Raw genomic sequence first — 17752 nt, forward strand, 5'->3', positions numbered from 1 at the left:
TTTCTTTCTTTCTTTCTTTCTTTCTTTCTTTCTTTCTTTCTTTCTTTTTTTTTTTGACAATCCTGTGTAAGCCAAGATGACCCTGAATTCTCGGAAATTCTCCTACATCATACATCACCACCACACCTAAGTTTATGCAGTTCCAGGAATCAAACCCAGGGCAGGCAAGCACTTTACCAACTGAGCCACATGTCAGCCTTGAGTATATCCTTTCACTTTGAAAGTTTTCACTAGCTCCCCACATACATTTCAATGGCTCTTACATACAGTGTTGCTAGGTGTATTGTAAGTATCCCTAAACACTGCAAGCTCTCTTCTAAAGTAAGCTTCCAACTCGGATTTCCAGCTAAGAGAACACCTCTCTGCCTGTGTAGTTTTAGACAGGTCTAGAACTAACAAACCTCACTCCAACTATCTCATACCCTGTCACCTCATCTGTTAATGGCAACAGAGTGACCATTTGAGTTCAGTTCAAGATCAGCCTCATGCACACTAACACTATTTGCAAAAGCCACATAATCCAGGCCATCTTCCCCAAGCCTGTCACTCACATGCATTCCTCCTGGGCCTTCCTTCTGACTCTTAGGTATGGGCCTGACTCCAGCACCCAGCTGCCATGCCAATCAATTACTCCAAGGCAGACAGAGCTCCCTCCACCCTCAGAAGTGTGCAGAGAATTCTGTGTAAACTTTGGTTTGGAGTATTTATCACTGGCTGCCTGATCTGAGTCATCTTTGACTATGTCTTTCCATGTTTATAATCTAATTGAGAGCAAGACCCGTGCTTTTTTGGCTGCTGTTTAGTTTTTCTTTCTAAGTGTTCTCAGCCATGCATGAGGGCCCAGAATACTCTAAGATATCAGATGCACGTAAGTTAATGGACAGGCTCGCAAATAAAAATGACTAGGAAGCAGATGCTGTGGAATCTGGAAAAGTCAGTCAGCCTGCCCTGGCCTTTGAACCTTTTTGTCTGTGTCTACTCAGCAAGGAAGGCAAGGGCTTCTCTCTGGAGCTGCAGTAAAAGGCAGGGCAGAATGAATGCTTCATTTTCTTCACATGATAATAATCCTTTTTCCAACAAATCATAGTTCAATGAGGCAAGCATCCCCTTGATAAAAGGCAACCCTGCTTTAGCTGAGCTGTGTTCCTTCATTATGAGAACACACTACCCTTATCATCATCCCCTGATTAGAGTTCTAAGGAGGTGGGGGAGGAAGCCTTTGTTTAATGCTGCTACAGTGAAACCTGACTGTAATGAATAACTCCACCTGTCTCCTCTGGTCCACATGTGGTTCCAGGCCTTCACTGGTGCCTCTTTTGCTACCTAACAAAAGGCTCACAGATGCCTAGCATGTGCTCCCAAATGCCCCTCCTCCTTTTGCCTGAGACCTGGAGGCAGCAGAGCCCTTATGGAAAGAACACGCCCTGCAATGGCATTATTCATCTTGACTGTCACACAGCTGGAAATGGTTTTCTGTTTCCCCCTTCATAGCAGTCAGTCGAATCACTGACAAGAACTCTCTACTGAATGAAGTCAGGCTATATTCATGAAGACCCATGCAGGCTCTTCTGGATTCTGCTTGTCACCTTTGATGGCAACTTCTGGTACAGCCTGGCTAAGACAAGGGGGAACACAGACAAACAGAAACATGCTGGCATGACTACACACAAATATATAACAAAATGCCCATGTGTGCAGACAAGCATATGCAGTATAGTAAGCTTGGGCAATCAAAGGCCAAGAATGGAAAGTTTTTAGAACAAATTGATGACAACTTTGTCACCTCAGATAGGTAGCCGAAGTGACAGCAGTCTCAGTTTTTACTTAAGAAATATGTGTACTGTTTGGATAACTACAAAAACCACCTACTTTCACATGTGAATACAACACCACCCTTCTGGCCAGACGCTTTCTATAGTGTTTGCAACCTTAAGTGATCTCAATAAGACCTTAAAAATTAAACACCAGACTCTCAATTTTCTAGGAAGACAGCCATAAAGAAACGTACAAGTTGAGTCAAAAGTAGAAATATCCAAATGGAAATGGAAGCAAGCCAAGGCTGCAGACAAGACACGGCTGTGTCTGGCTCCACATTTTTACAACTCTCGGGTAAATCTTGGTGAACTGTTTTAAGTTTATAAAATGAAGACCTGGATACCAGGCTCCAACTTCTTCACTGCAGGGAAACACCGAGAGGACTTGGAAGAAGGTGCTAAAATGGAAGAATAACTCGAAAGTTGTACCTCTGCATTTGAAGGTGTTTCAAAAAAACTTCCATCTGTCACACAATATGACAGGAAGTAGAAGAAGGCATAGAGGTTGTGTGGCTGGGATCCCACCCCTAAGGAAGCAGAGACAGGAAGAGACTGAAGGTTAAGGGCAAGCCTAAGCTACACAGTGAGATCCTGGGGTATGTGTGTGTGTGTGTGTGAGAGAGAGAGAGAGAGAGAGAGAGAGAGAGAGAGGGAGAGAGAGATTATGCTGGAATTCCATCTCCATCACAGAAGAGGCCTTACATGGCTTGTTTCCAACTGTCCCCAAGTGTAGGTGAACATTTACCAAAAACCTACTGATCATAAGTGAATGAATGAATAAATGAATGAATGAATGAATGAGCCATTTTCGAAATTAAATGAAGGGCCCATGAGAATAGAAACTCCACTTGGGAAGGAGATACTAGCAGCATGTGTTCCTGTTTCACAGATGTAAAAAGCAAAGCCCTTTGTCTTACCAAAGAGCCAGGACTAACTATCCGTTATTGGGACAGCAATTCACTGAAGAGTTTTGAGAATCACTGGGACACAGGGAAAGAAACTTGAGTGTACCAGGAAGACTAGTCCATTGTTTCAAATTTAGACGAGAGAGAGAGAGAGAGAGAGAAAGAGAGAGAGAGAGAGAGAGAGAGAGAGAGAGAGAGAGAGGAAATTCAGGTATGGTGGTAGTTCGTCCAAACAGTAGGGATGTTGAGGCAGGAATGGTTTGCTGTGTCAGAGGTCAGGCTGGGTTTTAGAGTTTGGGCTAGCTTGGGCTACAGTGTAAGATCCTGTTACAAAAGGAAGAAAAGGAGAAGAACTGGCATAAATGAAAGGGAGGGTAGCAAACTTACTGAAGAGAATGGATCCCAGTCACCCTCCTCCCCCGCGAGACTGGCATCTCTGGAGCCATGGGCACAGAGAATGTCCACAACAGACAAAACGCCCTTTAAGTGACAGTTACAACCTACGCAGAAATCCAAAGCCAAATGTCACCAGCCAAGCTTTCTCCTTCTTTAGAAGAAGAGACTGACTTTGAAAGCATTTTCCTTTATTCCTGTGCTATCACAAGCACACCGCAACCTACCCCACTCAGGCTCATACATGTTTGTTTTAGCACTGGACTAAAGTTAAGAGACTCCCCTGTCATTACTTTTTTAAAGCAGTACCACAAAAAGAAAATAAATTATAACCTAAATCCAAGGATGCATTAAAATAGTTCCCTTTCATTTTCAGAAGGGAAGGAAAAAAAAAAAAAAAGCCCTGACTTTTATGTGAACTTCAGGGTTAAAGTTTCCATAGTTCTTGGGGGGTGGCAGAAGAGAATGTCCAGGTATTAACACAGTTCCCTTGGCCCTGTGCTAGCAAGCTGTATAAGAACAAATGCTATACTGAAATCACACTAACTTCCTGAGACAAAGAGCCAAGAAAGTTCAATACAATCCACCGCACACTAAAGTTACCTTTTGAGAAACCCTCAAATAAAGCACGTCAGCCTTGGGCTTCTCCATATTAATTAACTGGTGATTTTTTTTTAAACTATGCCAAAACCTCAATCCCCATTCTTTGTAGAAGATTAAGAGAATAAGTAAATAAATTAATTAAAAGCAATGTAGAAGTTTATGCATTTAAATTCTAGTCAGAAGATAATAAAATGCTAACCATATCTGTTTTAATGATCTCTCTCCTTAGCAGCCGGGCTTCTCTAAACCCAAGGGTAATTCAAAGTCTTTGCCCAAATCAGCTTGACAGGCAGCTGAAAACTCATCCATTCTCACCAGGGACACAAAGGCAGAGGGCAGGAGAGGGGTCCTGCACTCTCCTAAAGGAATTCCGCCAGGATTAATTCCCTCCTGAGATAGAACGAGCTAACTCCTTCAGAGATGAAAAAGTACAATCTATACATATTACCTTACAAGACTGAGCAAGGACCTTGTATTGGAAGTTAAACTCCATAGAGGATTCTTAGGGCTTTACACCCCATACCCCGAGTCCTTTAAAAGAGGCCTTAACCCTATTCCTGCTCTAACAATAATCCTGTCTGGTCTGTACTACACATATTGCACTCTGTGGTTAGGATACTACGCAAGATATAAACAGGGTCAAGAAAGCCAGTGTGGAGAAGAGCTGTGTTTAAGTTAGCGTTAGCCAGCAAGCTTCCCCCAAACAGAAAAGGAAAGAATCCCCATGGCCAGAATTGTGTCTACAGAGTAACTTTAACACACACACTCAAAAGGCACCACAAGGCCCTGTGTCACCCATGAGCCTCATCCATTTTTACCAAATTAAGTTTCCCAAAAGGAAGCTATCATTCATTTGGAGGGGGTGAGAGGAAAGAAATGACACACAGATTGTTCTAGAAGATTTGTATACCAACATTAAGTACGCTGGCAATGGTGCCTCATAACCTACTAGCCCAGGGTTGACAACAGAAAGGAAAGAGAACACACATTCAATCATTCCTCAAACATTTCCCCTCCCTCTGCTTAGGGCTATGACTTGGGGTCTTCATCCATCTTGGGTGTAAATAATGCTGAGCCATAACTCCTTAAAGTGACATCCAGGCCTTCTTCATTACCAAGGTCCCTGACTACAACCACTGCTGATAGGTCCTCACTGTCCCCACTGATCCTTTAAGTCACACACTATTCTTCAAGCTGTTTGTCTCCCCAACACAGATGGAATTTCAGGTTCTGCTCCCCAGCCTACCAAGGTTCTCAAGACTTCTCCGTCACCACATAGTGAAGCAATATAACACACATACACTCTTCACTATCTAAACCACAGATATCTGTATTTTCCACCTTCTGCACTTCAGCTTTTTTCAGAACTTTCTTCTCATCTTCTTCATATCTGTTACAAGAACTCAGTGGCTGTTTGTTGAAATAAAATCTTCTCCCAACATTCTAACACATCCCTAACAGATATATAAATACTAACACAATAGAGGCTTTGGAATTATCATTCTTTGCAATGAGTAAGAAACCAGATAGAAGATGCTGACTTAGTCGGCAAATCCAGAACTGACTTACATGTCAGTTTTTATGACATCATCCTTCATCTTGAAAGTAGATCATGTCCCTCATGTGTAGGCATGATGATACCAAGGAAGGTATCATCCTTGAGAGGGAGGAAAGAAGAAAGAAAGGAATGTGAGGGAAAGGGAAGTAAAAAAAAAAAAAAGAGGGTAGAGAGGAAGGAGGAAGGCAAGGAGAAAGGGAGAAGGGGATGAAGCGAGGCAAAGAGAGAGGGGGTAGGGCTGCAAGGAAGAAGAAACGGAGGAGGAGGGAGGGAAGAGGGGGAGATAGAACAAGGAGGAATGAAGAGAAGGAAGGCACAAAGGAGGGAGAGACTGAGGCCAAACCTTAAGCACAGACATTAAAAATTTGACCTTAAACTAAACTTCTAAAGACATTATTAGTCTAACAGTTGTACCTTCCCAGCTACATCAGCATGGTGCAAACTGTTCAGAGTACAAGTTTTCATACCAAGCATCTGAAGTGATCTTTTTTTTTTTTCCTAAAAATCACAATTTTCAGGCTAAACGTTAAATCGTGTACTCAAAGACTCGGAGTCTAGGATTTATTCTTCCCCAGAATGCCCCACTAGGTCAAACAACAGATTCTGTAAAAGCCGACTTCTAAGATACAATCTGAAAAACAAAATCAATTACATTCGGGAGAATACATTGAATGAAAACAGAAGTCTCTGAAACGCTGCCACTTAAATTTCCACTTCTGTGATTTCTTCCCCTTCATTTACGGTAACGCTGAGCTTTGGATGTCGGCAGCAGCTCCCCTGCGCTGAGGATGCAAAGGGCAAGATGGGCAGGAGGGTGATGCCTAGAAGAGGTCAGACTGCAAGGGCCACTTAAACCTGATGTCAGTTTTAAGCAGCCTCCCTCGTTTGTAATAAAAAGGATGCAGAAGAAAATATTGCTAGTCCCCTCGTGGGCAAAGAAAGAAAAGCACTAGAGAAAACCAACTCCAGCTTTAGATCCTTCCCTCCAAGCAACCTGATGGCTTCCTGATGGCTCCTTTAATTCCATGTTCTTTCTGTTGCCCTCCCATTTCCCCCACTAGACTAATTCTTTCTCTTCAACTCCAACTATCCTATCATGGAGGAATCACCCACCAGCAGCTCCCAGTTAATGGGAAGATGGACAGAACAGCAAAAGTCATCCTACCCATTCATTTTCCGGATGAGGACACCAAGACCAGGAGCCTAGAATCGGCTCAGGTTGCGCCGCTAGGGGACGCTGTGTACAGGGGGGCTCCGATGAGGAGGCGCAGTTCTGCAGCCTTTCGGCCTCAAATCGCTTCCCTTTCTTTCTATAGTTCTTTCCTCAAATTTACACTAAGCCCAAAGAAAAGGAAAAATTAAATTAAGTTAAAAAATACCGCTTTCGCATACCTAGAGCCCTGGTGGTTATTATTCATGATGTTCCATCTGGAGAACCAAAGGCAGAAACTGGATGCTAATACAGCTGTGTGCTCATGCAGCTGACTGTGGCGCGCACGGCCTTAAGCCTAATGTTGACTCCTTTTCCTTGGTATTCATTCCATCTGACAAGAGAATGTGTTCTTCCGTTTTCTAAGACTTTGAAACCCAGACCTCTGACTTCATGTTAGGTGAGCAAAGGACACTTACACAAAAGGACAAACAGTGCTGCAGGAAAGACTAGAGGATCCTGCTTCAGTAACTAGCTACCTTCTCCTACTTGCAGTTAGCAATAGGTACCTATGGTGGTGGGTATAGCTTAAGAGTGAAACTTTTCACAAGCCAGTACTCGCTGGAAACCTACATGGAGGAAAGCGCCGTAGATTTCAACTAAAAAAAAAATAGGAAGAAAAGAAAGAGCAAAAAGAAAGAACGCAAGCGAAAGGAAGAAAGAAAGAAAAGGGGAGGAGAGGAAGAAAGAGGGACTGAGAAAAGAGACAATCTAGGGCTCCAGGCTGGAAGCAGCAACAAGCCCTGAATGCCGCACATCAAAGGCCAAATGGCAGCAAAGAAAAACAAGCATAAAGTTTAGAATTATCCACAGTAAACTCTCCCTACAGGAGCAAACAGCCGATCAACCCATCCACGCAGAGCCAGGTCCCTCCCCTGACTTGCATTTCCCCCGGTACTGGCTGGGCGGCTTCACGGAAACTTAAGTTTAAATTCCTTAGACTCAAGGGACGACAAAGTCACTGGTGAGTAGTGAGCTGAGCCTTGGACGCAGGGACACCCGGGCCATCTAAGTCCTCGGGGACGCGGCGCCAAGGAACTTGAAGCGCCCCTCACCAGCCCTCTCACGCCCCTAACTCCTACTAGGTAACTAACCGGAGGCCACCTACGTGTCACTCGGACAGCTCTTAGGGCGCACTGACCTGGCCAAAGGGCAGGAGAGCCGCCCGGGCGGCTGTGGCGACTTCCCTCCGGGCTGGGTTCCACAGGCTGGTGCGGGAGGCCAGGGCAGCCTCGCCTCCTGCAGGCGGCCTTACACACGCGCGCACACCCATCCACTCCGGGCCCGCGGGCGGCCGGGCGGGAGCGCGCACTCACAGGCGCTCACGCGCACGGCCACAAAGCCGCGGGTGGTGGGAAAGCGCGAGCCGATCGCGCCGATGGGAGGCGGGGCCGTCGCCACCCGCGCCAGGGGACACCGAGAAGCCGGCGTCTTTACCGGCGAGGTCCAGCTCCGCAGTCCCCGCAGCCTCCGGGCCAGCCCAACCCAAGCCTCACCCGGGCAAGGCCGGGAGGCTACCCAGCGCAGAGCTGCTCTAGAGGACCAGAGTCACAACTCCCGGGGCGTCACTGCAGCCCGGTACAGACTTCCCGAGTTCGGGGAGCAAGCAAAAGCGAAAAGGGTGCGGGTACCAGCCTCCTTTGCCTCTCCGCCTTCTGGCGCTTTCTGCCCCATCCACGTAGCACAAGTCGGCAACTCCCCGCACTCCCAGGCGCCTTCCCGCAGCCGCTCTCCTTACCTGCGTGGCACCCCCAGCGCCCCTGCCTCCTAGGGTCCCCTCCCCCAGTCATTCACTGAACTTCCCGCGCTGCTGCAGGGCGGGGGGCTGGGGGCGGTGAGGGGAGCTCTCCCCCCCCCCCCGCGACCCTCCACATCAGACACACCCACCTCGGTCACCCCTGCCCCCTCCTGCGCTCACCCCTGCGCCAGGCCTCTTTCAGAACTTTGGTAGACTTCCTGCACTACGTATTTTCGACTTTTCCCTCCTCACGTGGAAAGGCCCAGAAAACATCGCGGAGCCTTGAGGAGTGGGGAGGGGGAGACTTGGTGTATGGCCTCCTCCTAGTTGAGTTTCTCAACTTTTCTGAAGTTTCAACCAGCACGGCCCAGGACTTCAGTCCATAAAAAAGAAATGGTTGGCTTTGCAGCTGAAAAGGTGTATGAGTCTCTGTGTCTTTACAACTGCAAATCAAAGCGAGTATGGCTTTGTGCCCCTAGATCTATGATTATAAATTTCTCTTCCGCTCTCCTAGTGTAACTTTGCCAGGGCAAACTATGATTTCAAGGAGTAATTAAGGGCGGGGAAAGCACACCTGGAGGTGTGGGCGGGAATAGAGCCTAGGAATTGTTTTCTGCAGAGTGGCAGCCCTGCCTGCCTGCCGCCTTACCATCACTCAGTAGTACATACAGGAGCAGAGAGGGGACTCTCCAGCCTTGTCATGCCACCCACCTGCTCCACACTCCAGGCGCAGGGTTTCAGGAGGCCTCAGAATGCCCTGCTGAAAGCACAGCTGAGAATTCCACACATCAGAAGCAGATGCCTCGGAGAAAAGCCTGAGGGACATCTAGGGTTGTAGAATGGCAGTAAAGTCAGGGCTGTAGCTGATAGGGAATGAAGGGCAGTGACGCAGTTGGTCGCCAACCCTTTGCTTTGTAGAAAGAGGTCTCTGCCAACAGCGATGGGCAAAAGCCAATAAGACGCTGGTGTTTGGATAGTTTGCAAGTTTTCAGCAGGTTGTGACTTGCAGGGACCATGACCATTTTCTGTCAGTGGTTTATCACAGTACTCAATACTGAAGTGTAAAGTTGGTCATTTATTATCCAGAACTGTTTACTTTTAAGAACTATCGTTCAAACCTATGTAGCCATGATGGCTCTCCCCTGTAATCTCAGCCCTGGGGAGTTTGAGGCAAGATGAAGAGTTGCAGGCTGACTGTACTACATGGCCAATACCAGGCTAGCCGGGGCAATACAGCAAGGTACCCTCTCTCAAAAAACCAAAGTGAAAAACTGTTCAAATCTCTTTTTTGGAGACTCTGCTTTCAAAACTCATTTTATACCAATTTATGACTTATTTTATAATTATCTACTTAAAATATAAAAATTACTCCTAATTACTGCTAGTATTTTCAGGCCCAACATCAACTCTGTTATTGACAATGAGCAGGAACAGCCAACAGGGCAAGGTGTGCTGGAGGTACAGAGGTGCCTAGTGAGTCCCAGGCCCCGAGCTTGACCCCCAGCACTGCAAAAGGAAAGATAACCTTCTAACTAGCCAGCACTACCCACCACAGCTAACGATAGGTGATCTTAAACTATTAGGAAGTTGGGATGAATAGGAAACCATCACATATTATACAGATATAGTAAAGAAAGGGGTTTATACACTTTACCTATAGGACTAGTAAACTCTGAATATGTAGTGCCTAATTTTCTTTCTCTTACTTTTCACCCCACATGTTTAGTTTCTCAATTACAATACTTTTATATCTAATGAAAAAAAATATTTTAAAGTGATTCCCATGAGTAACCATTCCTCACAATTAAAGGCACAAGGTAAAAGAGGTTCTCTTAGCTTGCACTCACCTTGAATAATTTTAATATGTTGGTTTCATCTCTCGCCTTCTTGAAGAATGTAGTTGCTTCTGTCCCAACTATGCATTAACTACTTCAACTACTCTCTGCTCCTCTTCAACCTCAAACGGGGGTGTCTGTCCTCATTAGACACATGTACTCACCAGTATATCGGGAGTGAAAAGATGTACCACAAGAGTACATGACTAGCCTAGCTTGTGCTGTGTTTGATTCCCACTGCCACACACACACACATACACACACAAATATGCACACACATATACTCATACACATATGCACATACACACATACATATATTACATACATACACAAATGCCCAATACACATGTATGTGCAATACATACAAACAAATGTCCAGATGCACACACACACAAGTTACATGTTTTATCTGTTCCTTGTTCCACCTACCATAGCCGAAAATGAAATAAACAAGAGGACTGCTGGACAGACCTGTCCTGCTGACAAGCAAAGGCCTGTCTTTGAGACTGCTCTGCAGCCAGCTTTAGGTCAACAACCAGAAGTAGGTTAGGTCCTGCACAAAAGAGAGACGATGAGATACAGTACAACAATAGTGCAAAGCCCGAACTAAACCATCGAAACCAGTTTGAACTGAGGTTCAAGTTTGTAAAAACAGGATGGCAACTGTGCACTGTGATTCACAAAGTTCCAGATTGTCTTGTTTCGGGTTTGTGTGATGTCTAGATGCAAGATCTCACAATGGAATCCAGGCTGTTCCGAAACGCACAATGTAACCAAGGCTGCCTGCTCTCAAACTCTCAGCAATCCTTTAGCCTCCCTAGTGCTGACATTACAGGCTTGAGCCATGCTCCAAATGCTCTTTATTAGTGACAAAGTATTTAATGAGTTCCTTAAAACACTAACATCTATGATGTTTGGGTGTAAATAAAAGAGGATGCTAGGCACTATTTAATGTCTCTCTGGAGCCCTCCTTTCGTTCAGACTTTGTCCTCCTTCTTCTGGATGGTCACCCTAACACCCTCTGCTCTGAACAGCCTCTCCTGTGCTCTGCCAAGCAGCATGTTTCTGAATGTGCTTTTTCAGGTGACTCCAGCAGAGGGAAAAAAAAAAAAAAAAGCCAAACAGCTGGTGTTGTCAAGCATGAGGGAAAAACACTAACAGCAGCATGGGAGGAGTGCTGAAACTTACAGGTTCAGTGAAAAACCCATCTGAGAGGAGTGACAGAGTAGGGCACCTGATGTCATGTGGCCTCCACATATATGTGTGCCTGTGCATAAAGTGTACACATTATCCAGTGGTTCAAAAATTGTAGACAAAGGAGCACTTACTGGGGTTTGAACAGTTGTCTCTCATTTCCTTTGATGCTGCCATCTGTTCAGAAGGGTTTGCTGCTCTTCCCCCTCGTTCATTTCACCCTGCCTCCCTAAATTCCCTTCCATCTGGGGGTAGAGGAAACCTACATGCTAGCAGCCACAACTATCAGCTTAAAGATCTGCTGGAACTTTCCCTCCCCTCTTTAATGTAGAGACTGATTCGAGAACATATTTTAGGAAATAGTATCCTTTGAGGTTTCAGCCTGACAGCCTGGGTGTTTTTCCCATGGGCGTGGGGCTTGTCCCTAAGGAAACTTTCTATTGTAAAAGGCTAGAGGCAAAAATGGGTGGTGTAATCTAATTTACTAAAGGAAAAAAAAAAAGTAACTCTCTTTAGAAAAGAAATGACCAAAGGAGACTCCAGGAATGGGCACTAGAAACTGGAGCTTCCTGGAGCGCACTAGGGCAGCAAGAAAACTAAAATCTGAAACAGAGTGACCATGCATTTACCTGTATCTTATCACATATCTCTGTGTGAATAACTCAAGTAATGTGGGAAGCAGACAACTGGCTGATAATCTCCTTCTCTCTGCACTTCTCCTCGTCTAGCTGAAACAGCAAAGATCTACTAGCAAGGGAAGGCAAAGAAACTTTGATACAGGTGCATGCATTGTGCGGACAATTTTAGAGCTAAAAGTAGACATTACTCTCTATTTAAAAGAAATTGTCAGAAAGGTAGACAAAACAAAATATTACTACATAAATCAGTAGGAGAATAGGAACATTTTTGGTAAAACCGACAAAAAAGAAAGAAGAAATAACTATGAATATGATGATTTCAATTACAGTTTTAGTAGAATTTTTAAACTAAAAATAGAGTGATCATTAAAAATCTCAAACTAAAAAATAGAAAAGGAATATATTTAATTAACTATTAAGTAATTTGAATTCCTGTTTTAAGTTTTACCCACATAAAAGACCAACATTTTGATGACTATGATTGACCATATTCACATGCAGATAATCTCAAATGATTTCAAAGAGCTAAACATGGTGGTGCATGCCTGCTACCCTAGCACTCAGGAAGCTTACGGAGGAAGATCACAAGTTCAAGGCCAGCCTAGACTATGGCGTGAGATCTGTCTCAAAAAAAAAAGTTTCAGAGGACAAAAGAAAAAAACACCTCAATAATTTTATGAGCTACTAAATTTCATTGCTAAAATTAAACAGACATAAAGATAGGCCAATCTCATAAAGGATAAAACTGTAAATTCTATGCATAATGCTGTCAAACCAAATTCAGAAATAGGTTTTAACTTAAACATATGAGGTTAACACCACAAATGTGAAGCTAGTTTCCTTTTGTAGTGAGGGGGATGAAGCCTATGGTTTGGTGCTTACTAGGCTAGTATTTTACCACTGAGCTACCTCCCCCATTTGTGAGAATGGTTTAATATTAGAAAACATAAAATTACTTAACATTTATTGTTTAAAAATGTTCTCAAACAAAAACAAGGAAGAATTTCCAGAGCAAAATAAAACATTGCTACCAACAAGCTGGTCTGGAAGCATTACTCATAGTAATACTTCATTAAAAATCTTTCTATTAAGGTTAGTAACAAAGATATCTTTTATCTTGTGCATTCAATAGTGAACTCTAGCCTTTTGCCAACAATATAAGACAAGAAAAAGAAATGAGATGATATTAAAGTTAAAAGACTATTATTGTTTATGAATGATAGAGCATCAGCTTAAGAAAGCCCAACTTTATGAAGAAGTATATTGAATAAACTGAGCTTTGCAACTGTTGAGCTAAGATCAATACAGGAGCAGGCCCCAGCAAATAAGAGATGGGTTTTGAATGGTCAAGTATTTATGACAGCTTGGATTGAAGCTAATACAAAATGCTGACATGAATAAAATCTATTAAAATAATTTTCACAGACCTTGACAGGGTGACTGCAGAATTCATGTGATTAATTGACGAATATAAGGGCCTTAGAATAATCAAAAGATTTTTTTTTTTGGTGTTTGTTTATTTGTTTGAGACAGAGTTTCTCTGCATAGCCTTGGCTGTCTGGACTCACTTTGTAGACCAGGCTGGCCTCGAACTCACAGAGATCCATGTGCCTCTGCCTCCCAAGTGCTGGGATTACAGGTGGGCACCACTGCGCCTGACTAAGCAAAATAATTCTTAATAAAAGGAACTGGCGCCCTGGCTGATAGACACTATACTACAAAAAGAACTAAAAGTCCAGAAAGAGTAAGACATGTAATTAACTAATGAATCAATGCAACGTAATGCTAAGATGACTGGCACTCTACATAAAAAAAAAAAAAAAAAAACAATGGCTCCTTTCTTTGCTCCAATTTTAAAAGCATTTTTAGAAGCTGTTTTTATTTTGTTTTACGTGTTTGAGTGTTTTACTTACATGCACAGACGTGCACCAGATCTGTGCCTGCTGCTGACAGAGGTCAGAAAAGGGTGTGGGGTCCCTTGGAACTGGAGTTACAGGTGGCTGTTAGGTGATTAGAGCCACCATATGGGTGCTGGGAACTAAACCTTGTCTCTTGCCAACTGAGTCATCTCTGCAACTCTGTTTTTGCACATTTTTAATAAGTTAAAAAACCTAAATTTGCAAAGCAAAATTTCAAAGTTTTAGACACTTTGCCACTGCAGGGCAGAGAATGTAATGTAACAAAAAAAAAAAAAAAAAAAAAAAAAAAAAAAGTCCAAGCCCCATGAAATAATAGAGCTCTTTCTTACAGATAAAATGTGACTGTTATAATATGCTAGGTTCTCCTGAGATCAGGTAGTCGTCTGGCTATCTGTGCTAAGTTACACAATGGAAACACACCAAAAACTGAGTGCTTTTGGGCCACCCTGTGTAACAGTGGAAAGGGAGATGTTTCTGTCCTCTGCGTATTTTGTATACTGTCTATTCTGTCTTGTTGGCCTCCTTATACTTTCTAGTGCAAGGTGAAAACAATAATGCTAACTGTCCCTCAACAGCAGGCTCTGAGGCCATTTTCGGTACAGACCCAATCTTTGAGAACCTAATCAAAACTATGACAAACATACTCGATTTGTTTTGTGAGAGACATCTTAGCTACAGTACATGTTCCCGGCTGGTCTAAACTTCTCAGACACTACAGCAGTTAGCTAAGTCCATTGCATTAATAACTTTTGTACCTTTGTAGCTAAAATATTGGAAAGAATCAACCTAGGAAGGGAGGGGCTGATTTGGCTCCCATCTTGGAGTATTTCAGTCCATCCACCAGGGAATGATCAGTGGAGCTACTTGGGTAACAGCAGCAGGGCGTGGGGCAGAGGCCCACTACTCAGTGGACTGGAAAGCCAACACCAAGCCACAATCACAGACCAGGCTACAATGTTCAAAGGCCATCCCGAGTGACCTGTGAGCACTGACCAGGCCCCATGCCTAAAGGTGAGGCAGCCTCCCAATATACTTGCATACCATGATGCAAAAGCACTAAAACAAGCTAGTGGGAAATACTAAAGATTCACCTGCAATACCTGCGTGCTCAGTTTCTCTCCAGAAGACTGTAACATGAGTGGTTTCTTTTAACTGTAAGGTCATCTATGAAATCTCTCAACATGCGCTTCTTCAAGCCTTTTGTCCATTTTGGCTCTCTGAGGTGGTAATACCTACACCAACTTTGGAGGTTACAGGTTAAAGATGATCGGCAACCGTAGTCCTGACACTTAAGTGGCCGTGCAAAAATGCCCCTTGTTTGGTCTTTTCTTTTTATATTATTATCATTTATACTTTTATAAAAATATAAAAGTTAAAATATATTTTATAAAGATAAAATTATTTATTATCTTTATAAAATATATTTTATCTTTTTGTATTATTATTTTATTTTGAGACAGGATCTCACCTCGTAGTCCTGGCTTGCCTGTAACTCAGTAGTTAGACCAGGCTGGCCTTCAATTTACAGAACTGCATTCCCAGTTCTGAGATTAAAGGTGTGGGGTACCACACCAAACCTCCAGAAGCCCACTTGCTGATACAAACACCAAGTTTTAATTTTCATTTTATAAACAATAAATCTTATTCTGTGTGACCCTAGACCTGGAGAATCTATCTGCTACCTCAGTTTAACTTGGTTATGTATTTACAGACATTCTGAACATCAGTTCAGAGCCTCAGCAGCACTCATCAGAAGAGGCTAAGGATAAATCAAAGAAAATGAGAGTCTGGATTCTCAGACTGAATCTCATCGAAAGAAAGTAAGATGGAGATTTGTTACACATTTGTTCAAAATCTACCTGATTAAGCATTGATTATGTCTACCTGATTGGCTCTGCCAACCTCTCTGCATTTCTCAGGGGCTGAAACATACTCTGCCAAAGGAAAGGCAGAGTATATTCCAAGGTTAAAATAGCATACATACAGAGATAGACACACACACACACACACACACAATCAAGTTGGCAATACTGAGAACAAACTATTGATATACCCCAAGTGAACAGAACTCATGCTGAAGGCCAGCAAGATGGCTCAGTGGGTAAGGAATTGCCACCAAGCCTGACAAATTGAATTTCATCCCCAGAATCCACATGGTAGGAAAGGAGAATTTCTGACCATCACATGCTCACTGTGGCAGGAGCACCCCTTTCCAAAATGCTCACATACAAATAAAACAAGTAAATGTAAGGCAATGATGAGTAAAAGATGACACACATAAGATACTACATGCTATATGATTGTATAAGGTTTTAAAATAGGCAAAACTAATCAACTATGACAGAAATAAAATGATGGTTGTCTAAAAGATGGGAAGAGACTAAAAGGCAAACAAGGAAAGCTTCTACGGCTAGAGAAAGGTCTTATATCTTTCTTAGTGTGTTAGTTACAGAGTGTATGTAACTGTCCTAATTCATTAAAATGAATCTTACTTAATAATAGTAATACAATTTATCATTTGTAACTCTTACCTTAATTATTAATTAATCCATATAGTTTAACAAAGTACTATGTAGCTCAGGCTAGCCTTAAACTTATGATTCTACTGTCTCTGCCCCAGGCTGCTGGGATTACAGTCATGTGGCACCACACCTAACTCAATAATACATTCTTAAATGAAAATGAAATTATATAGAGCTATTGAAAACAAGCAAAGGTGTAATAATGTTCAACCATAAGACCCTTTGGGGCTACAGTTGTCATACCCTTGGAATACCTAAGAGCAGAAAATGATTGTGTAACTGTATAAAACATATCTGTCATAATTATATCCCAAGACAAGTTAGCTTTATAAGAAATGTTTATAGTTTGTTTCTATGCAGAAATATGACTTTCTATTGCCAACAGCCTAATTCTAAACAGATATAAATTATGCTTCAGTGGACAGCGGTACACAGTATGTTCTGGTTTTAGCGGGATATAGTTCTGAGATGGACTTATACTTTGAAAGTTTTATTGCACATTGTCTTCTTCCTACATTTATTACCTATTTAAGACAGAAAACAGAAGAGCCAGAAAGATTTACAATTTGAGAGAAGATTGAGAGAAGCTCTTTCACAGAGCAATGTGTTTAGACCTGACAGGAAAATGCTTTTGGGGTAGGGCAGTAACACAGTGAGATCTGTGTATTCTGAAAGCAGAGACAACCTGCTTCTTGGAAGTGGTGAGGGGAGAGCAGGAAGACGTTAGAGGTGAAAACACTACAAATAATATCTAAGTCGCAAAGCCATTCTTCACTAAGTGCCAGTGCTCCACATTATCATACAGAGAGAGGGTGATGAAGAAGCAAGGAATGCAGCATTAATGAGATCAGAAGTTCAAGGTTGTCCCTGGCTGCCTGGTGAGTTCAAAGCCGGCATGGGTTACATGAGACCCTTTCTTAAGACAACTATAAAATAAAAATGAAATATGTGATTAGAGAAGGGAAGTTATGGCAGCCAAGCCGGGATAGATTTTGCTAATGTTAACTGAACTCCCATGTCCACAAAAACATTTAGAAAAGGAATATTGAGTCACCCTGACAGCCCTTTCTGGGACTTCAGGTTTCTGAAAAATTAACAATAAAAACAACTGGACGTCTTCTCAAAGAGAGAACTGCACTGATTTATAGAAATATAGATTGAGAGAAAATGGTCTTGACCCTGTAGGGACAAGTCTTGTCAGGTGCACATGAAATGAACATAATCAACTCCAGAATGAACTAGAGTGGACACAATCTTCCCATAGTTCTTCTTACTGTAAAGGAGAGGTCAGAAGTGCAATGCCTGTTCATTCCTGCACCCACAGGAAGACTGAGCCAGTCTGGGTCAGTGTGACCTCATAAAACAGATGAATGAATTCACCATTGGAGGAGAGAAGGAGAATATATGTAGGTTTGGCACTGCA

At 42.9% G+C, this 17752-nt stretch overlaps 1 protein-coding gene across 2 annotated transcripts in view; it reads right to left on the reverse strand.

Moving 5' to 3' along the window:
* The window catches only part of Lpar1 (lysophosphatidic acid receptor 1), a 121293-nt gene extending 112882 nt beyond the window's left edge, over nt 1–8411 (reverse strand). The window contains exon 1 of one of the 2 annotated variants that reach the window (XM_055605407.1): nt 8371–8411. The gene's annotated coding sequence lies outside the window, so the exon portion shown is untranslated. Of the gene's footprint in view, nt 1–7624; nt 7741–8370 lie in introns of those variants that run through there. The other variant, XM_055605406.1, reaches the window with a different exon arrangement.
* Nucleotides 8412–17752: the final 9341 nt, after the last annotated feature.

Source organism: Psammomys obesus, unplaced genomic scaffold (assembly GCF_907164565.1).
Source record: "Psammomys obesus unplaced genomic scaffold, mPsaObe1.curated_primary_1811, whole genome shotgun sequence".
In the NCBI taxonomy this organism is placed as follows: Eukaryota; Metazoa; Chordata; class Mammalia; order Rodentia; family Muridae; genus Psammomys; species Psammomys obesus.